We start from the raw sequence: 22,548 nt of genomic DNA on the forward strand, positions 1-22,548 counted from the left end.
AAGCTGGGTGGTTAGTCACTGCTTTGGCCTTTTCACTTGTTATGTTGGCGAACTTCTGTTTTTCCCATAAGTGACGTCATTGCGCAACATTGAGATCAATGTTGATTGCTGTATCCAAGTTTCCAGCTTTTTCAACCGTTATTGTTGACACTTTACATTAAGGTATACTTTATAAATGGCTTAGAAACTGCTAATTACTAGATAGGTTGTAAATATAACACATTGGTTTTGCTCGCTAAACGCTTCCCTGTCTCACTAATGGTACGGTGTGCTCCTACAGGAAGCCTCGTCCTGTCTCCCAGCTGGTTGCTCAGCGGGTAGCGCCGCAGTTCGCCTCGCCCACGCTGCTGCCCAAGAAGGACAAGAAGGACAGAACGGACCAGGAGAAGAATGACAAAGAGCCCACAGTGAAGAAGAACAGCCACAAGAAGATGAGGTAAACATTCACAGATAAACAACTGTTTATCATGAACCTGTTGCATTTAACCTGTAGTAGTAGTATGATAGTGTGAGTAGTAGTATGATAGTGTGATTAGTAGTATGATAGTGTGTAGTAGTAGTATGATAGTGTGAGTAGTAGTATGATAGTGTGAGTAGTAGTATGATAGTGTGAGTAGTAGTATGATAGTGTGAGTAGTAGTATGATAGTGTGAGTAGTAGTATGATAGTGTGAGTAGTAGTATGATGGTGTGATTAGTAGTATGATAGTGTGAGTAGTAGTATGATAGTGTGATTAGTAGTATGATAGTGTGAGTAGTAGTATGATAGTGTGAGTAGTAGTATGATAGTGTGAGTAGTAGTATGATAGTGTGAGTAGTAGTATGATAGTGTGAGTAGTAGTATGATAGTGTGAGTAGTAGTATGATAGTGTGAAGTAGTAGTATGATAGTGTGACAGTAGTAGTATGATAGTGTGAGTAGTAGTATGATAGTGTGAGTAGTAGTATGATAGTGTGACAGTAGTAGTATGATAGTGTGACTAGTAGTAGTATGATAGTGTGACTAGTAGTAGTATGATAGTGTGACTAGTAGTAGTATGATAGTGTGATTAGTAGTAGTATCAGTATGTTAGTGTGATTAGTAGTAGTAGTATGATAGTGTGATTAGTAGTAGTAGTATGATAGTGTGATTAGTAGTAGTATGGTGTGAGTAGTAGTAGTATGATAGTGTGTTTAGTAGTAGTAGTAGTATGATAGTGGGATTAGTAGTAGTAGTATGATAGTGTGAGTAGTAGTATGGTGTGATTAGTAGTAGTAGTAGTATGATGGTGTGATTAGTAGTATGATAGTGTGAGTAGTAGTAGTATGGTAGTGTGATGTAGTAGTATGATGGTGTGATTAGTAGTATGATGGTGTGATTAGTAGTATGATAGTGTGAGTAGTAGTATGATAGTGTGATTAGTAGTATGATAGTGTGAGTAGTAGTATGATGGTGTGATTAGTAGTATGATGGTGTGATTAGTAGTATGATGGTGTGAGTAGTAGTATGATAGTGTGATTAGTAGTATGATGGTGTGATTAGTAGTATGATGGTGTGAGTAGTAGTATGATAGTGTGAGTAGTAGTATGATGGTGTGAGTAGTAGTAGTATGGTAGTGTGATTAGTAGTATGATAGTGTGAGTAGTAGTATGATAGTGTGATTAGTAGTATGATGGTGTGAGTAGTAGTATGATAGTGTGAGTAGTAGTATGGTGGTGTGATTAGTAGTAGTAGTAGTAGTAGTAGTAGTAGGATGGTGTGATTAGTAGTATGATAGTGTGAGTAGTAGTATGATAGTGTGATTAGTAGTATGAGTGTGATTAGTAGTATGAGTATGATAGTGTGATTAGTAGTAGTGTGATTAGTAGTAGTGTGATTAGTAGATGTGTGATTAGTAGTAGTATGATAGTGTGATTAGTAGTAGTATGATAGTGTGATTAGTAGTAGTAGTATGATAGTGTGATTAGTAGTAGTAGTATGATAGTGTGATTAGTAGTAGTAGTATGATAGTGTGTAGTTAGTAGTATGATAGTGTGATTAGTAGTAGTAGTATGATGGTGTGATTAGTAGAAGTATGATAGTAGTAGTAGTAGTAGTATGATAGTGTGATTAGTAGTATGGTGGTGTGATTAGTAGTATGATGGTGTGATTAGTAGTATGATAGTGTGAGTAGTAGTATGATGGTGTGATTAGTAGTAGTATGATGGTGTGATTAGTAGTAGTAGTAGTAGTAGGATAGTGTGATTAGTAGTATGATAGTGTGATTAGTAGTAGTATGATTAGTAGTAGTGTGATTAGTAGTAGTATGATTAGTAGTAGTATGATAGTGTGATTAGTAGTAGTAGTATGATAGTGTGATTAGTAGTATGATAGTGTGATTAGTAGTAGTAGTATGATAGTGTGATTAGTAGTATGATAGTGTGATTAGTAGTAGTAGTATGATAGTGTGATTAGTAGTAGTAGTATGATAGTGTGATTAGTAGTAGTAGTATGATAGTGTGATTAGTAGTAGTAGTATGATAGTGTGATTAGTAGTAGTAGTATGATAGTGTGATTAGTAGAAGTAGTAGTATGATAGTGTGATTAGTAGAAGTAGTAGTATGGTGGTGTGATTAGTACAGTATGATAGTAGTGAGTAGTAGTAGTATAGTGTGAGTGGTAGTAGTGTATGATGGTGTGATTAGTAGTAGTAGTATGATGGTGTGATTAGTAGTAGTAGTATGATAGTGTGATTAGTAGTAGTAGTATGATAGTGTGATTAGTAGTATGATAGTGATAGTATGATAGTGTGATTAGTAGTATGATAGTGATTAGTAGTAGTAGTATGATAGTGTGATTAGTAGTAGTAGTATTGTAGTGTGATTAGTAGAAGTAGTATTGTGGTGTGATTAGTAAGTAGTAGTATGGTAGTGGAGTAGTGAGTAGTAGTATGGTGGTGTGATTAGTAGTATGATGGTGTGAGTAGTAGTATGATAGTGTGATTAGTAGTAGTAGTATGAAGTGTGATTAGTAAGTAGTAGTATGATGGTGTGAGTAGTAGTATGATGGTGTGATTAGTAGTATGATAGTGTGATTAGTAGTAGTATGATAGTGTGATTAGTAGTAGTAGTGTGATTAGTAGTAGTAGTAGTAGTATGATGGTGTGATTAGTTGTAGTATGATGGTGTGATTAGTAGTATGATGGTGTGATTAGTAGTATGATGGTGTGATTAGTAGTATGATAGTGTGATTAGTAGTAGTATGATAGTGTGATTAGTAGTAGTATGATAGTGTGATTAGTAGTAGTATGATAGTGTGAGTAGTAGTAGTATGATGGTGTGATTAGTAGTAGTATGATGGTGTGATTAGTAGTATGATAGTGTGATTAGTAGTAGTATGATAGTGTGATTAGATTAGTAGTATGATGGTGTGATTAGTAGTTATTGAGTAGTATGATAGTGTGATTAGTAGTATGGGTGTGTAGTAGTATGATGGTGTGATTAGTAGTATGATAGTGTGATTAGTAGTATGATTATAGTGTGATTAGTATTAGTATGATAGTGTGAGTAGTAGTATGATGTATGATTAGTATCAGTGTGATTAGTATGATGGTGTGATTAGTAGTATGATGGTGTGATTAGTAGTGTAGTATGATAGTGTGATTAGTAGTATGATGTGTGATTAGTAGTAGTATGATGGTGTGATTAGTAGTAGTATGATGGTGTGATTAGTAGTATGATAGTGTGATTAGTAGTAGTATGATAGTGTGATTAGTAGTAGTATGATGGTGTGATTAGTAGTATGATGGTGTGATTAGTATCGGTGTGATTAGTATCAGTGTGATTAGTATCAGTATGATAGTGTGATTAGTATCAGTGTGATTAGTTAGTGTGATTAGTATCAGTATGATGGTGTGATTAGTATCAGTATGATGGTGTGATTAGTAGTATGATTAGTAGTAGTAGTAGTAGTATGATGGTGTGATTAGTAAGTATGATGGTGTGATTAGTACAGTGTGATTAGTATCAGTGTGATTAGTATAGTATGATGGTAGTAGTATGATAGTGTGATTAGTAGTGTGATAGTAGTAGTAGGTATGATGGTGTGATTAGTATCAGTATGATGGTGTGATTAGTATAGTGTGATTAGTATAGTGTGATTAGTAAGTATGATGGTGTGATTAGTATCAGTGTGATTAGTAGCAGTATGATAGTGTGATTAGTATAGTATGATAGTGTGATTAGTATAGTATGATGGTGTGATTAGTATAGTGTGATGGTGTGATTAGTAAGTGTGATGGTGTGATTAGTAGTATGATGGTGTGATTAGTAGTATGATGGTGTGATTAGTAGTAGTATGATGGTGTGATTAGTGGTAGTATGATAGTGTGATTAGTAGTATGATAGTGTGATTAGTAGTATGATGGTGTGATTAGTAGTATGATAGTGTGATTAGTAGTATGATAGTGTGATTAGTAGTAGTATGATAGTGTGATTAGTAGTAGTATGATAGTGTGATTAGTAGTAGTATGATGGTGTGATTAGTAGTATCAGTGTGATAGTGTGATTAGTAGTAGTATGATGGTGTGATTAGTAGTATGATGGTGTGATTAGTATCAGTATGATGGTGTGATTAGTAGTAGTAGTATGATGGTGTGATTAGTAGTAGTATGATGGTGTGATTAGTAGTATGATGGTGTGATTAGTAGTATGATAGTGTGATTAGTAGTATGATAGTATGATTAGTAATAGTAGTATGATAGTGTGATTAGTGGTAGTAGTAGTAGTAGTATGATAGTGTGATTAGTATCAGTATGATAGTGTGATTAGTAGTAGTATGATAGTGTGATAGTGTGATTAGTAGTAGTATGATAGTATGATTAGTATCAGTGTGATTAGTATCAGTATGATAGTGTGATTAGTAGTGGTAGTATGATAGTGTGATTAGTAGCAGTATGATAGTGTGATTAGTAGTAGTGTGATAGTGTGATTAGTAGTAGTATGATGGTGTGATTAGTACAGAGATAGTGTGATTAGTATCAGTATGATAGTGTGATTAGTAGTAGTATAGTGTGATTGGTAGTAGTGATTGTATGATAGTGTGATTAGTAAGTGTGATTAGTAGTAGTATGATAGTGTGATTAGTAGGTAGTGTGATTAGTGAGATAGTAGTGTGAGTAGTAGTATGATGGTGTGATTAGTATGATGGTGTGATTAGTGGTAGTATGATAGTGTGATTAGTAGTAGTATGATAGTGTGATTAGTAAGTATGATGGTGTGATTAGTAGTAGTATGTGGTGTGATGTAGTAGTATGATGGTGTGATTAGTAGTATGATAGTGTGATTAGTGATCAGGTATGATGTGTGAGTAGTAGTGTGGAGTAGTAGTATGATGGTGTGATTAGTAGTATGATGGTGTGATTAGTAGTATGATAGTGTGATTAGTAGTAGTATGATAGTGTGATAGTGTGATTAGTAGTATGATGGTGTGATTAGTATCAGTATGATGGTGTGATTAGTATCAGTATGATGGTGTGATTAGTAGTATGATGGTGTGATTAGTAGTATGATGGTGTGATTAGTAGTAGTATGATGGTGTGATTAGTATCAGTATGATGGTGTGATTAGTCAGTATGATAGTGTGAGTAGTAGTAGTAGTATGATGGTGTGATTAGTAGTATGATGGTGTGATTAGTAGTATGATGGTGTGATTAGTAGTATGATAGTGTGATTAGTAGTATGATAGTGTGATTAGTAGTATGATAGTATGATTAGTAATAGTAGTATGATAGTGTGATTAGTGGTAGTAGTAGTAGTAGTATGATAGTGTGATTAGTATCAGTATGATAGTGTGATTAGTAGTAGTATGATAGTGTGATAGTGTGATTAGTAGTAGTATGATAGTGTGATTAGTATCAGTGTGATTAGTATCAGTATGATAGTGTGATTAGTATCAGTATGATAGTGTGATTAGTATCAGTATGATAGTGTGATTAGTATCAGTATGATAGTGTGATTAGTAGTAGTATGATAGTGTGATAGTGTGATTAGTAGTAGTATGATAGTGTGATAGTGTGATTAGTAGTAGTATGATAGTGTGATTAGTATCAGTGTGATTAGTATCAGTGTGATTAGTATCAGTGTGATTAGTATCAGTATGATTAGTATCAGTGTGATTAGTATCAGTGTGATTAGTATCAGTATGATAGTGTGATTAGTAGTAGTATGATAGTGTGATAGTGTGATTAGTAGTAGTATGATAGTGTGATTAGTATCAGTGTGATTAGTATCAGTGTGATAGTGTGATTAGTATCAGTGTGATTAGTATCAGTATGATTGGTATCAGTGTGATTAGTATCAGTATGATAGTGTGATTAGTAGTATGATAGTGTGATTAGTAGTATGATAGTGTGATTAGTAGTATGATAGTGTGATTAGTAATAGTAGTATGATAGTGTGATTAGTGGTAGTAGTAGTATGATAGTGTGATTAGTATCAGTATGATAGTGTGATTAGTAGTAGTATGATAGTGTGATAGTGTGATTAGTAGTAGTATGATAGTATGATTAGTATCAGTGTGATTAGTATCAGTATGATAGTGTGATTAGTATCAGTATGATAGTGTGATTAGTATCAGTATGATAGTGTGATTAGTATCAGTATGATAGTGTGATTAGTAGTAGTATGATAGTGTGATAGTGTGATTAGTAGTAGTATGATAGTGTGATTAGTATCAGTGTGATTAGTATCAGTGTGATTAGTATCAGTGTGATTAGTATCAGTATGATTAGTATCAGTGTGATTAGTATCAGTGTGATTAGTATCAGTATGATAGTGTGATTAGTAGTAGTATGATAGTGTGATAGTGTGATTAGTAGTAGTATGATAGTGTGATTAGTATCAGTGTGATTAGTATCAGTGTGATAGTGTGATTAGTATCAGTGTGATTAGTATCAGTATGATTAGTATCAGTGTGATTAGTATCAGTATGATAGTGTGATTAGTAGTATGATAGTGTGATTAGTAGTGTGAGTAGTAGTAGTATGATAGTGTGATTAGTAGTATGATGGTGTGATTAGTACTATGATAGTGTGAGTAGTAGTAGTAGTATGATGGTGTGATTAGTATCAGCATGATAGTGTTTATTATTAGTATGATAGTGGGAGTATTACTAGTATTATTAGTGTCAGTGTGGCAGTATCAAAGTAGTATGATAGTAGAAAGGTACAGTTGAAGTCGGAAGTTTACGTACACTTAGGTTGGAGTCATTAAAACTCAATCCACAAATTTCTTGTTAACGAACTATAGTTTTGGCAAGTCGGTTAGGACATCTACTTTGTGCATGACACAATTAATTTGTACAAAAATTGTTTAGACAGATTCTTTCACTTATAATTCACTGTATCACAATTCCAGTGGGTCAAAAGTTTACATACACTAAACTGACTGTGCCTTTAAACAGCTTGGAAAATTCCAGAAAATGATGTCATGGCTTTAGAAGCTTCTGATAGGCTAATTTACATCATTTGAGTCAATTGGAGGTGTACCTGTGGATGTATTTCAAGGCCTACCTTCAAACTCAGTGCCTCTTTGCTTGACATCATGGGATAATCAAAATAAATCAGCCAAGACCTCAGAAAAGAAATTGTAGACCTCCACAAGTCTGGTTCATCCTTGTGAGCAATTTCCAAACGCCTGAAGGCACCACGTTCATCTGTACAAACAATAGTACACAAGTATTAACACCATGGGACCACGCAGCCGTCATACCGCTCAGGAAGGAGACGCGTTCTGTCTCCTAGAGATGAACGTACTTTGGTGCGAAAAGGGCAAATCAATCCCAGAACAACAGCAAGACCTTGTGAAGATGCTGGAGGAAACAGGTACAAAAGTATCTATATCCACAGTAAAACAAGTCCTATATCGACATAACCTGAAAGGCCGCTCTGCAAGGAAGAAGCCACTGCTCCAAACCCGCAATAAAAAAAGCCAGACTACGGTTTGCAACTGCACATGAGGACAAAGATCATACTTTTGGAGAAATGTCCTCTGGTCTGATGAAACAAAAATAGAAGTGTTTGGCCATAATGACCATCGTTATGTTTGTAGGAAAAAGGGTGAGGCTTGCAAGATGAAGAACGTCATCCCAACTGTGAAGCACGGGGTGGCAGCATCATGTTGTGGGGGTGCTTTGCTGCAGAAGGGACTGGTGCACTTCACAAAATAGATAGCATCATGAGGGAGGAAAATGATGTGGATATATTGAAGCAACATCTCAAGACATCAGTCAGGAAGTTAAAGCTTGATTGCAAATGGGTCTTCCAAATGGACAATGACCCCAAGCATACTTGCAAAATGGCTTAAGGACAACAAAGTCAAGGTATTGGAGTGGCCAACATAAAGCCCTTACCTCAATCCCATAGAAAATTTGTGGGCAGAACTGAAAAAGCATGTGCGAGCAAGGAGGCCTACAAACCTGACTCAGTTACACCAGCTCTGTCAGGAGGAATGGGCCAAAATTCACCCAACATATTGGAAGGCTACCCGAAACGTTTGACCCAAGTTAAACAATGCTACCAAATACTAATTGAGTGTATGTAAACTTCTGACCCACTGGGAATGTGATGAAAGAAATGAAAGCTAAAATAAATCATTTTCTCCACTATTATTCTGACATTTCACATTCTTAAAATAAAGTGGTGATCCTAACTGACCTAAGACAGGGAATTTTTACAAGGATTAAATGTCAGGAATTGTGAAAACTGAGTTTAAATGTACTTGGCTAAGGTGTATGTAAACTTCTGACTTGAACTTTATATGGTTTCCACATATTTCATAAGCGCTCCAGTTTGTGTGGTTTACCCCATCCTCTCTCTCTCTCTCTGTCAAAGGCTTATAACATCCACCTGTCTCCTCTCCCTCCATCAGGCCCAGGTTAAAAAAATATTGACAGGAGCAGCGCTCAGCACCTAGAGGTCACGGTTGGAGACCTGACTGTCATCATCACAGACTTTAAGGAGAAAACCAAACCTCCCCCCTCCTCCACCAGCACCACCACACCCCCCTCCTCTACCACCCCCTCCAGCACTGTGTCTGTGTCTGCAGAACACCACAGTGGCTCCAGCTCAGACAACAACACTGAGAGAGGGGTCTCACGGTCAACTTCACCCCGAGGAGAGGGCTTCTTAGTCGGGACAGAGTCCCATTAGACCACCCCCCTTGGAGCCCCAGACCGCCCCCCCAAGTTGGAGGCCCTGGACCAAACTCCTAGCCCAACAGACCCTCAGACCGCCAACCCCTAGACCTTGGCCTGGATTCCCGACCCCTAGATCTTGGCCTGGACCCCCTTGGCCTGGACCTCCAACCCCTAGACCTTGGCCTTGATCCCCAACCCCTAGATCTTGACCTGGATCCCCAACCCCTAGATCTTGACCTGGATCCCCAACCCCTAGATCTTGATCTGGATCCCCAACCCCTAGACCTTGATCTGGATCCCCGACCCCTAGATCTTGGCCTGGACCCCACTTGGCCTGGACCCCCAACCCCTAGACCTTGGCCTGGATCCCCAACCCCTAGATCTTGATCTGGATCCCCAACCCCTAGACCTTGATCTGGATCCCCAACCCCTAGACCTTGATCTGGATCCCCAACCCCTAGACCTTGATCTGGATCCCCAACCCCTAGATCTTGACCTGGATCCCCAACACCTAGACCTTGACCTGGATCCCCAACCCCTAGACCTTGACCTGGATCCCCAACCCCTGGACCTTGGCCTGGACACCCGACTCCTGGACCTTGCCCTGGATCCCCGACCCCTAGACCTTGGCCTGGATCCCCGACCCCTAGACCTTGGCCTGGATCCCCGACCCCTAGACCTTGGCCTGGATCCCCTAGACCTTGGCCTGGACCCCTGACCCCTAGACCCTGGATATGACTACTCATGGCTTAACATAGGCCACTCTAACCTCACTCCTCTGTCCTCAACTCGGATATGTAATGTTATCTCTGGACTTGCACATTTACTGTAGTACTAGCTACAGGTTATAGCTAGATCAACACATTTAGCAGCTACAGGTTATAGCTAGATCAACACATTTAGCAGCTACAGGTTATAGCTAGATCAACACATTTAGCAGCTACAGGTTACAGCTAGATCAACACATTTAGCAGCTACAGGTTATAGCTAGATCAACACATTTAGCAGCTACAGGTTTCAGCTAGATCAACACATTTAGCAGCTACAGGTTACTGCTAGATCAACACATTTAGCAGCTACAGGTTATAGTTAGATCAACACATTTAGCAGCTACAGGTTTCAGCTAGATCAACACATTTAGCAGCTACAGGTTACTGCTAGATCAACACATTTAGAAGCTACAGGTTATAGTTAGATCAACACATTTAGCAGCTACAGGTTATAGCTAGATCAACACATTTAGCAGCTACAGGTTACAGCTAGATCAACACATTTAGCAGCTACAGGTTATAGCTAGATCAACACATTTAGCAGCTACAGGTTTCAGCTAGATCAACACATTTAGCAGCTACAGGTTACAGCTAGATCAACACATTTAGCAGCTACAGGTTATAGCTAGCACTACTACTACCAACCTTGAGTTGTGGTTTGCTTTTGGACAAAAAAACACCACAATCTGAAGTCTTGTTTTAATGAAATTTCTCTGATTAACTTTAGGTCAATTTAACTGACTTTTAAAAACTATTTTTTGAAACCTGTGTTCTAAACATGAAGTAATGTCATTACATTTAGCTGATCTTAGCCTATTGTACAGCTCTGTTTTAATGTGTTATAACATCACGTCAGTGTTAGTATCCATGTCAACATCGGGACATTCAACCTCCTGTCCAATGAGAACTGTCGTGACATGATGATTATGGTTCAGAGTTCTTCAGTTTGTGTTGCATTATGGAAGAAAACATGAGGTACATGCGGAGAGGATTGAAAACCTATGGGTTCTCTTTTGGTACTTGTCTCTCAGTTGTAAAGTGTCATTTATTGATTGAATGTGTTGGAGACTGAATTGTATTGTCATTGACTCACATCAGCCGGGACCTGGTGTGGTTTTATCATTCATGAGAAAATATTCTTCAAAACAACGTCTGTTTTTGAATTGTGTCCGTTTTAACACCACCTCAAATGGTACTGTATCACAACATTCACTGTTACATTTTCTATAATTTGTTTTGTTTCTACCAAGCTTTGCTGTTTAGAAATGTATGGACAACTTGGTTGATTACATGGTTCAATGTCTATAAAGAAAGATATAAATAATGGCATTATGTATTGGAAAAGAGTTCTGCTTTCTGTCTGTTGTCCATGTTTCTATAACAACAGGGTTCTAGACTTTAACGGCTTGTCCTGGATATGAACCAGGGTTCTAGGGAACGTATGTTTGGATGGTGACCAATAATGGGTAAGTAGTGAAAGCAATTCTAGCCACAGTGTTTAACTGACACAATTGGCATGTACAGTATTCACACACCTTGACTTTTTCCTCATTTTGTTACAAAGTGGGATTAAAATGGATGAAATTGTATTTTTTTTTGTCAATGATCTAGATAAGTATTCAATCCCCTGAGTCAGTACATGTTAGAATCACCTTCCTTCCTCTCTGGCAACTGAGTTAGGAAGGACGCCTACATCTTTGTAGTGACTAGGTGTATTGATACACCATCCAAAGTGTAATTAATAACTTCATCATGCTCAAAGGGATATTACATTTCTGTTTTTTTATTTTATTTTTACCCATCTACCAATAGGTGCCCTTCTTTGTGAGGCATTGGAAAACCTCCCTAAACTTTATGGTTGAATCTGTGTTTGAAATTCACTGCTCGACTGAGGGACCTTTCAGATAATTGTTTGTGTGGGGTTCAGAAATGAGGTAGTCATTCAAAAGTCATGTTAAACATTGTTATTGCACACAGAGTGAGTCCATGCAACTTATTATGTGACTTGTTAAATACATTTTTACTCCTGAACTTATTTAGGCTTGCCATAACAGGGTGGTTGAATACTTATTGACTCAAGACATTTTAGCATACATTTTTTAAATTCTACTTTGACATTGTGGGGTATTGTGTGTAGGCCAGTGACACAAAATCTACATTTAATCAATTTTAAATTCAGGTTGTAACACAACAAAATGTGGAAAAGGTGGTGTGAATACTTTCTGAAGGCGCGGTAGGTAGAGTAGACCTATCCTTTGTCTGGCCCACTCCGGCGGCTATCAAGGATGAAAAGCCAGCGTTTTTACCTACCGATAGCGTCATCTAGTGGATAACCTCTAACCCACATCAAATACAATAACGTTTCGTTTATTATAGGCCTACAATTAAAACATAAAAGTAATATCAGAAGGATGCTCTGATATTTCCTCATGAATGTGGTTTTGAAAAGCATATTTATTGTGTAGCCTACTTCTCAGAGTCACACACAGACCGGGGAAGGGATTCACTGTTATTTACACTCCTCCCTTCCCCAATGGTTCTCACAGAACGGTGTGAATGGTGGTAGCCAGCTTCGTTCTGTGCCATGACTGACTTTTGAAAGCGCTTTTACTTTTAATAATGCGGCGTTACATTCGTGCATTCCTCGTGTGCATGTTGTTTGCCGTGTTCTCGGCCTTGTACGTCTATAGTAAACTATTTTATTCAGATCTGTCGGTCGGAGGAGGACTGGGTCGGAAGACTTTCCTCCATCGAGCCGCGGCCTCTCAGCGAAGCGACATTGGACAAGAAACCAGGCGAGGGCCGGACGAAACAGGCCCAGGCGATCAACACTGGTACACTAGGTAATAGTTACACTGCTTATTATATAGCTAGATTGTAATACACTTCAAAAGGCTTGAAACAAAATGAATGCATAACTTTCTTGGTGGAAAAATAATTTCCTCTGCAAGTAATGTATTGGAATGTGCACCGTTGACAGATGTCTTCTCCACGATAGTATCAGATGAACGGGTTTTTCATCAAGTTGCCTCTTTGTGAAACAAATATACAGTGACAAGACAAATTGTAACAATTCCTCTAACTTCTTGCATCCTTCCCACTTTCACTATGGTCATGGACACTGTACTTCAGTTCCAGCCCAAACAACTACATTAGGATCAAAGGATTAGGATCAAAGACTCGCAAATACATGTAAATATAGCAAAACAAGCTCAATATAGCATGGATGAACCTGTAATAAAGAAAATACGGGGGTTTTTTTGCGGGAAAGTTGACTGGTCGAATTAGGTTCAATAACATATATTTCTTCGTGACTTGACTTTTGAGAGATTTCCACAACATAAAGAGTGACACCTCTTTATTTTCATAGCTGATTGGTTGTCCGTCACCCTTTCGACCAACCCGTTGGGGTGGTGCTGGCTGACCTACTAGTAAATACGAATGTATTCTTAACTGACTTGCCTAGTTACATAAATACTAGTTACAGATGTCTTGACAACACATGTGGGCATCAGTCAGTAGTCTACACCAGAAAGCACGGAATAATAATAATCGGAAAACAGATTGCAGTTGTTGAAATGGAAGTTAAATCTCTGTTGGCCAACTTCAGTGGTCTCTGCTGGATCGCTAAGCAACAGGATGTGCAATTTAACGGGCGCTTATGGCCTTTAACAGTTTGTTACAGTCAACAAACTAGTGTGAATGACAAACAAGAGAATCAGGTTGCCTAGATGAACACACCCCCTTCTCTTCTGTCCTACAACAACTTTTAAATGCTAACCTTACTGCTTTCTCTCTTCAGTCAAGCAAGGGATCTCTATCAGCTATTAGGTTTAGCTGGTGGTGACGGGCATCTGGTTTGCTGTGTGATGAGAGAAGAAGAATAGCCTTTTCAAATCCTCTCTGGCCCTGTCAAATATTGACTTTAGATATGAGACTTGGAAGTTGGGAGAGAGAAGGGGAATGACAGGGCAAAGAGCTGTTCGACTGGCAAGAGAAGTCTACAAGCATGCCCCCCTCCAGGTTTGGAAGAGCAGAACAGCGTTCAGCGACGTGTCTGAACCAGTTGGTGAACCTGGCACAAATCATTGACAAAGGTTTTAACCTTTTAAATGAAACAAACTTTGATTTAACTCTAGCATACTTCTGTTTATTTGCAGGTACATCATGAGGGAAGCAGAGGGCCGTGTTTGGACAGCTGCACCCATGCACCTGGCTGTAGTGGCCTGCGGACAGAGACTAGAGGAGACTCTCACCATGCTGAAGTCTGCTGTTATGCTCAGCATCAAACCACTGTGCCTACACATCTTCGCTGAAGACCAGCTGCACGCCAGCTTTATAGAAGCTGTGAGTTGGACTGGATGCACTACTAGTCCTAAAGCCTGTGATTGGAGGCATAATAATGTGGTAGTAATGAGGTGTGATTGTGACAATGACGTTGTAATATCACATGCCCTAATATGATAATGTAATAGCATCTACATCACAACTCTAGAATATAGGCTTCAATAAAGTCCCATTTGGTCCGGTGTACATGATACACACAGAGTAGGAAACACTATGAACACTGCTCTTTCCATGACATAGACTGACCAGGTGAATCCAGGTGAAATCTATGATCCCTTGTTGGTGTCACCTGTTAAAGCTATGATCCCTTGTTGGTGTCACCTGTTAAAGCTATGATCCCTTGTTGGTGTCACCTGTTAAAGCTTATGATCCCTTGTTGGTGTCACCTGTTAAAGCTATGATCCCTTGTTGGTGTCACCTGTTAAAGCTATGATCCCTTGTTGATGTCACCTGTTAAAGCTTATGATCCCTTGTTGATGTCACCTGTTAAAGCTATGATCCCTTGTTGGTGTCACCTGTTAAAGCTTATGATCCCTTGTTGATGTCACCTGTTAAAGCTATGATCCCTTGTTGATGTCACCTGTTAAAGCTATGATCCCTTGTTGATGTCACCTGTTAAAGCTATGATCCCTTGTTGATGTCACCTGTTAAAGCTATGATCCCTTGTTGATGTCACCTGTTAAAGCTATGATCCCATGTTGATGTCACCTGTTAAAGCTATGATCCCTTGTTGATGTCACCTGTTAAAGCTATGATCCCTTGTTGATGTCACCTGTTAAAGCTATGATCCCTTGTTGGTGTCACCTGTTAAAGCTATGATCCCTTGTTGATGTCACCTGTTAAAGCTATGATCCCATGTTGATGTCACCTGTTAAAGCTATGATCCCTTGTTGGTGCAACTCAATATTCTGAATGTGTTCCTAATGTTTGGTATAGTCCATGTATAACCTAGACCCGGGGCGTAAAACTAATTCCATGGAGGTCCCAGCTCTTGCAGGTTTTTTCCTTTCAAATAAGCTCTAGACAACCAGCTGAGGGGAGTTCCTTACTAATTAGTGACCTTAATTCATCAGTCAAGTACAAGGGAGGAGGGAGAACCTGCAGCCACTCAGCCCTCCGTGGAATGAGTTTAACACGTGGCCTAGAGGTTATCTATCTTGTCTATAAACTTTTGAGTTTTTACCTCTTTTTAAAACCTCTGTGAAATAACACTTGTCTGTTTGCTTTGTTCTGTGTTTAGTTAGAGTCGTGGCCAAGTTCGTTCCGCTCCAGGTTTAACTACACTCTGTACCCCATCACCTTTCCCCATGAGAATGCTGGAGAGTGGAAGAAGCTCTTCAAACCATGTGCTTCTCAGAGACTCTTCCTACCTGTGAGTTTCATAGCTGGAGAAATTCTATTTAGTTTAATTAAATATTAGCATGATGATGGTTTCCAGTGCCTCAAAATAATATCTTGGAGTGACTGTAAAAGTGTTACTATAAATATGTACACTAACTGGATTGTCTGTTTTCTGATTCTCTCTTGTCTTCAGTTGATCCTAAAGGAGGTGGACTCAGACATCTTGTTCTTGGCCTCTGACCTCTGTTTCTGTCCCCCAGCTCATCCTAAAGGAGGTGGATTCTCTAGTCTACGTGGACTCGGACATCTTGTTCCTCCAGCCTGTCGACGCTCTGTGGTCCCTGCTAGCTCACTTCAACGCTAGCCAGCTGGCCGCCATGGCGCCGGAGCACGAGGAGCCACGCATCGCCTGGTACAGCCGCCGCCCGCCACCCCTACTATGGCAGGACGGGCATCAACTCTGGAGTCATGCTCATGAACATGACACGCATCAGGGCCACACACTTCAAGGTAATATAAACTTCTACCAGCAGAGGTCACCATTGCAATACAGTCAGCTATAATGTCATCCAGAGATGGGAGAATCGAGATTTTCCACAATAATTGTATCCCTGTTGAATGAATGACAAACAAAACTCATAAAGATGTTTGCGCAGGCTCTTCGATTTTCCACTTCCACAATGTAACACACTCTGTCCTGTTCTGTGTGATCAGAATGACATGACGTCAGTGGGTCTGAGGTGGGAGGAGCTGCTGATGCCCCTACTGCAGAAATATAAACTAAACATGACCTGGGGAGACCAGGACCTGCTCAACATCATCTTCCATCACAACCCTGGTGAGACTCACAGCTCAGTACCTTCCTTATTACACCACATGATGAGTCACATGACATATAGACAGTGTATATGGTTGTTATAGTAGAAACGTCTTCCATCACAACCCTGGTGAGACTCACAGCTCAGTACCTTCCTTATTACACCACATGATGAGTCACATGACATATAGACAGTGTATATGGTTGTTATAGTAGAAACGTCTTCCATCACAACCCTGGTGAGACTCTCAGCTCAGTACCTTCCTTATTACACCACATGATGAGTCACATGACATATAGACAGTGTATATGGTTGTTATAGTAGAAACGTCTTCCATCACAACCCTGGTGAGACTCTCAGCTCAGTACCTTCCTTATTACACCACATGATGAGTCACATGACATATAGACAGTGTATATGGTTGTTATAGTAGAAACGTCTTCCATCACAACCCTGGTGAGACTCACAGCTCAGTACCTTCCTTATTACACCACATGATGAGTCACATGACATATAGACAGTGTATATGGTTGTTATAGTAGAAACGTCTTCCATCACAACCCTGGTGAGACTCTCAGCTCAGTACCTTCCTTATTACACCACATGATGAGTCACATGACATATAGACAGTGTATATGGTTGTTATAGTAGAAACGTCTTCCATCACAACCCTGGTGAGACTCTCAGCTCAGTACCTTCCTTATTACACCACATGATGAGTCACATGACATATAGACAGTGTATATGGTTGTTATAGTAGAAACGTCTTCCATCACAACCCTGGTGAGACTCTCAGCTCAGTACCTTCCTTATTACACCACATGATGAGTCACATGACATATAGACAGTGTATATGGTTGTTAAAGTAGAAACGTCTTCCATCACAACCCTGGTGAGACTCACAGCTCAGTACCTTCCTTATTACACCACATGATGAGTCACATGACATATAGACAGTGTATATGGTTGTTATAGTAGAAACGTCTTCCATCACAACCCTGGTGAGACTCACAGCTCAGTACCTTCCTTATTACACCACATGATGAGTCACATGACATATAGACAGTGTATATGGTTGTTATAGTAGAAACGTCTTCCATCACAACCCTGGTGAGACTCTCAGCTCAGTACCTTCCTTATTACACCACATGATGAGTCACATGACATATAGACAGTGTATATGGTTGTTATAGTAGAAACGTCTTCCATCACAACCCTGGTGAGACTCAACTCTCAACACATAGCTGTTTAACACACCATTCAATATGATTTTACTGCTGCAGTTGAATTATTTGTCACTTTTATTTTCTATTTTTTACTTAACACTTTTTTTAATGCATTGTTGGTTATATGCTTGTAAGTAAGCTTCTTTTTTTTTCACTGTAAGGTCTACACCTGTTGTACTCGGCATGTGACAAATAAAATTAGATTTGATTAGAAACATGAACCTTTTAAATGTAATAGTTGTGGCAGGTATCCCAGTTTCAGCCCTGCAGGGCAGCAGTGTATTGTCTTGCCTTATTGTTTACCTGGGTAATAAGGTGTGTGTCGAGATAATCAACTAAGCTCCAGGGCGATAAGACAACCAGAAGTATTGGATTGGTGCCCCTCTAAACTAGCCTTTGTCTCTCCCCCTCCAGAGTGTCTGTTGGAAGTTCCCTGCCACTGGAACTACCGTCCAGACCACTGTATCTACGGCAGTAACTGTGGCTCCGCGGAGGAGGAGGGTATCTTTATCCTGCACGGGAACAGAGGAGTGTACCATGACCTCAAACAGCCTGCCTTCAGGGCCGTCTACGACGCCATACGACAGGTAAACTAAACGATCAAAGATCTACGACGCCATACGACAGGTAAACTAAACGATCACAGATCTACGACGCCATACGACAGGTAAACTAAACGATCACAGATCTACGACGCCATACGACAGGTAAACTAAACGATCAAAGATCTACGACGCCATACGACAGGTAAACTAAACGATCAAAGATCTACGACGCCATACGACAGGTAAACTAAACGATCAAAGGTCTACGACGCCATACGACAGGTAAACTAAACGATCAAAGATCTACGACGCCATCAACGACAGGTAAACTAAACGATCAAAGATCTACGACGCCATACGACAGGTAAACTAAACGATCACAGATCTACGACGCCACTACGACAGGTAAACTAAATGATCACAGATCTACAACGCCATACGACAGGTAAACTAAACGATCAAAGATCTACGACGCCATACGACAGGTAAACTAAACGATCAAAGATCTACGACGCCATACGACAGGTAAACTAAACGATCAAAGATCTACGACGCCATACGACAGGTAAACTAAACGATCAAAGATCTACGACGCCATACGACAGGTAAACTAAACGATCAAAGATCTACGACGCCATACGACAGGTAAACTAAACGATCAAAGATCTCACGACGCCATACGACAGGTAAACTAAACGATCAAAGATCTACGACGCCATACGACAGGTAAACTAAACGATCAAAGATCTACGACGCCATACGACAGGTAAACTAAACGATCAAAGATCTACGACGCCATACGACAGGTAAACTAAACGATCAAAGGTCTACGACGCCATATATCAGGTTGGCTAAACGATCACAGATCTCGACGCTAAACGACAGGTAGACTAAACGATCACAGATCAGTGTGGTCTACGACGCCGTACGACAGGTAGGCTAAACAATCACAGAGCAATATTTCAGCCCGCCTTCTGGGCCGTCTACGATGCCATACGACAGGTAAACTAAACGATCACAGATCAGGGTTTCCAGATGGGAAAACAACTTGTTTTTCATTGATTGTGTATTAGGTGTGTAAGGAAATGGTTGTTTGTGCATCCAGACCACTTCTATGCAGATCTCCACAAGTTTCAGTGTTGAGTGAAACAGATTTCCTCATAAGGATGTGTTCTAACTGATCACAGTTGTTTTAATGATATCGACTACACTGGGCATTTGTTTAATGACATCAGCAATGTCCAGGTTTGTATTGCTTTCCTATAACTAAGGATCGAGCGTCCATCAGAAAGATGCCTGGTCAATATTGCGTCCTTGCCTCTTAGTACATCTGACACACACACACACCTCATACATAATATCTGAGAGTATTAAAGCCACAGTTAAACCAAGGCCCAGGAAAGAGCAGTAAAGTTTTAGTGCTGATGGTACATGTAGAGGCTGTCTCCACTGGCACAGTGCTCCGTCATCCTCATAAAAACAACACACACATTGGAAATGGAGCTTTATGACCGGTGGGGAGGGCTTAACTTTTAGTAACCCAATATCAGGGACTAAACCAAACGAGAGGACGTAAAATAGTAATCCCCTTTGATTTCCTGTGAGTGCTGTAAAGGTACTTCCATTATTGGGAAGAGGAGAAGACTGATTGTGTAATCTGTAGTTGGACTGAGGAGGATAATAAGGTGGGATTTAACCATGTTGAGGCTTTTATCTCTCTACATCACCTCAGCAGCTTCATGGACATTTATTCCACTGAAAAGAAAGGTTGGCCGTTTCTTAGGCTTCATACAACTATTAAAACATGTTTCACTACCCGTCTATTTGATCACACATTAAAAGCATGCAATGATGTGAATTGTACTGATTGTAAGTTGCTCTGTATAAGAGCTTCTGCCAAATGACTAAAATGTAATGAATTTCTGGCCACAGCTGTAGTAGATATCTAGAACTGTGGACTTCACATGTAGTGCCTGTTTGGTAACAGAATGTTCTATTTCTCAGTACTCATTTAGGGAGGATCCTGTGAGCTCTCTGCTGGTCCCACTGGAAGAAGAGCTGTTGAAGACTACCCGTTCATACTGTGGTAAATCACATGTTCTGTTTACTAAGAGACTGGCTCACAGCCTGGCCAACGTCAACAGAGATGCTCAGCGTCCACATGGACGGTAGTCTGATGTCCTGGGCCTCTATGCTGTCCTATAGTGTTGTCATGGTCAGAGATGGTAGCCTGGGTACTGTTCATTAGAGCACACTGTAGCAAAACCTTTTGCAACGGAAAACTAAAATGGGTGTTTCTTATTGGACAAGTTGAGCTAGTGCCTACTCTGTTTCATTTCGTCGTCTTCTGTTTCATGACTACTTGGCACCTACAGTGTCTACAGCTACATGGTGGAAGGAATTTATTTTTATATTTTTATTTAACTAGGCAAGTCAATTAAGAACAAATTCTTATTTTACAATGACTGCCTACCCCGGCCCAACCCTCCCCTAACCCGGACGACGCTGGGCCAGTTGCGGGCCACCCTATGGGACTCCTGATCACGGCCGGTTGTGATACAGCCCGGGATCAAACCAGGGTCTGTAGTGACGCCTCTAGCATCGAGATGCAGTGTCTTAGACCGCTGCGCCACTCGGGAGGAAGAGACTACATGGACGTTGGTGACTTCATATGCTGGAGATACATGCTGTGTGTGAAGAATGACACCGCTGTCATCACTACAGACCCCATATCCTGTTCAGCGTTTCTCTGGTCATAGTCATCTGTATAGTAGGCTATATGGCATTTCCAATGCTGATGAGGCTCTTCTTTAATAGTGCTGTCTGCTGTATTCAAGAGGCCTTGCTATCCATATTGGAGAATTTGCCACAATGGTCTTATCCGGCCTGCAGAACATGACTAAACTCAATCAGCCTTTCTAAGCTAAATGGTACCTCTCCTATTGACAAAGAGCTACTCTGAGCCTTCTGCCATAATGTGAACAGCATAGTGCCATGGGAGAAGAAGAAGGCACAGACCGGAAGCTATTTTGGAGTTTGCTTTATCAAAAATGCACTTTTTTTAATGCCAGTCTTTCCCCTTTATATATTAAGATAAGTGGAACAAGATGCGTATTAATGTGAGTTCTGGATGTTTGTATGCATTCTTTAGTTTTTGTGTCAATTTGTTTACTTCAGAAATAGTTACAACCAGTACTTCTCTTTGTATGTTATATTCTTTGTGAAATTTTTATTAGATGTGGTATGGAAGAAGCCGTCCATACTTTCTGCACTGATCTGTTTCATACATATTTTTCATACATTTCTTAAAGTCTTTATTACTTTGGTGGTTTGGGCAATTCCATCCTTAAAACATGCTGGGACGTTGTCTTTGAAGAAGCACTTTGTTCTGCAGTCAGTCAGTTTTCATTTATTGTTCAGACGACAAATTGTACATTATTTTGCGTTGTGTTTATAGCTAATACCAAAGTTTTTTGCACTGTTGAACGTATATTGGAAACATTGACCGTCAAAACAAATAACTTCCTTCTGTCTGTCATAAAATGATCTTGAAAATGTTTAGTCATTTTTACAATACATGTCTTCCTAATGTTTACTTTATGTATAAACAGGTAAATGCAGTATATTTTGTACCAGAAAGGTAGCACGCACCTTTTTGTATATGTCTGTCACTGTATCTTAACCAACAGTAATGTATTCTGTTAAATTAAATCCAGTAGTACACAATTTGATAGCTTGCCACCAGATGGCAGCATTTCTGCATCATGAACAGCAGTTAGCTGGACTAGAGGAGAGACTGTCGGGTTCACCAATTACATTGAGGGGGATTCATGACTAAATGTGGAACAAATATACACAGTTTACAAAATGTATGCCATCAAAATATCTATGCAGCAATAATGTTATGTGGTGCTGCCTGTGCAGTTTAGATGGGAGTCAATCTGTCAATAAATCAAGTATAAATACTTTATGATTGTCCCTACAGTTAACAGCTACGTAGTGGAGGTAGTATTTTACAACTATTCACTATGTCAATATTAATATTCCCTGCCTGATATTCCCTGCCATCGCCCTAATAACTCTTGTGAACTTGTGCTTGGCATGCGGCTTGGCTATTGTCTCCGTTGATTGTGTCATATCACCTCAACTTCAAGCAAACCATGGAACAAACTCCTAACCTCCCGCACCGTTCCTTATTAGATGATCAGATTTCCACCGATACTCAGCATCTTTTTCATTTATTCTGCGAAGGTCAGGGACTTAGATTGATGGCATGTTTCTGTAGCTGCTCCTCACAGATCAATATAACAGTAAATACCCTATGACCTGGCCATCTGGGGCCCTGGTGT

The 22,548-nt window shown here is 39.8% G+C and overlaps 2 pseudogenes across 2 annotated transcripts in view; both read left to right on the forward strand.

The window, feature by feature from the left end:
* The window catches only part of LOC123731903 (YY1-associated factor 2-like), a 27,404-nt pseudogene extending 16,153 nt beyond the window's left edge, over nt 1-11,251 (forward strand). Inside the window, exons 3-4 of the transcript XR_006762902.1 lie at nt 281-436; nt 8,885-11,251. The product of XR_006762902.1 is annotated as a YY1-associated factor 2-like (transcript). The remainder of the gene's footprint in view (nt 1-280; nt 437-8,884) is intronic.
* On the forward strand, nt 11,101-21,143 carry LOC123723926 (glucoside xylosyltransferase 1-like; annotated as a pseudogene). Its single transcript, XR_006762901.1, has 8 exons — nt 11,101-11,388; nt 12,630-12,765; nt 14,083-14,269; nt 15,510-15,641; nt 15,871-16,120; nt 16,325-16,448; nt 18,069-18,241; nt 20,204-21,143. The product of XR_006762901.1 is annotated as a glucoside xylosyltransferase 1-like (transcript).
* Nucleotides 21,144-22,548: the final 1,405 nt, after the last annotated feature.

The sequence above is a fragment of the Salmo salar genome, unplaced genomic scaffold (genome assembly GCF_905237065.1).
Source record: "Salmo salar unplaced genomic scaffold, Ssal_v3.1, whole genome shotgun sequence".
NCBI classification, from domain to species: Eukaryota; Metazoa; Chordata; class Actinopteri; order Salmoniformes; family Salmonidae; genus Salmo; species Salmo salar.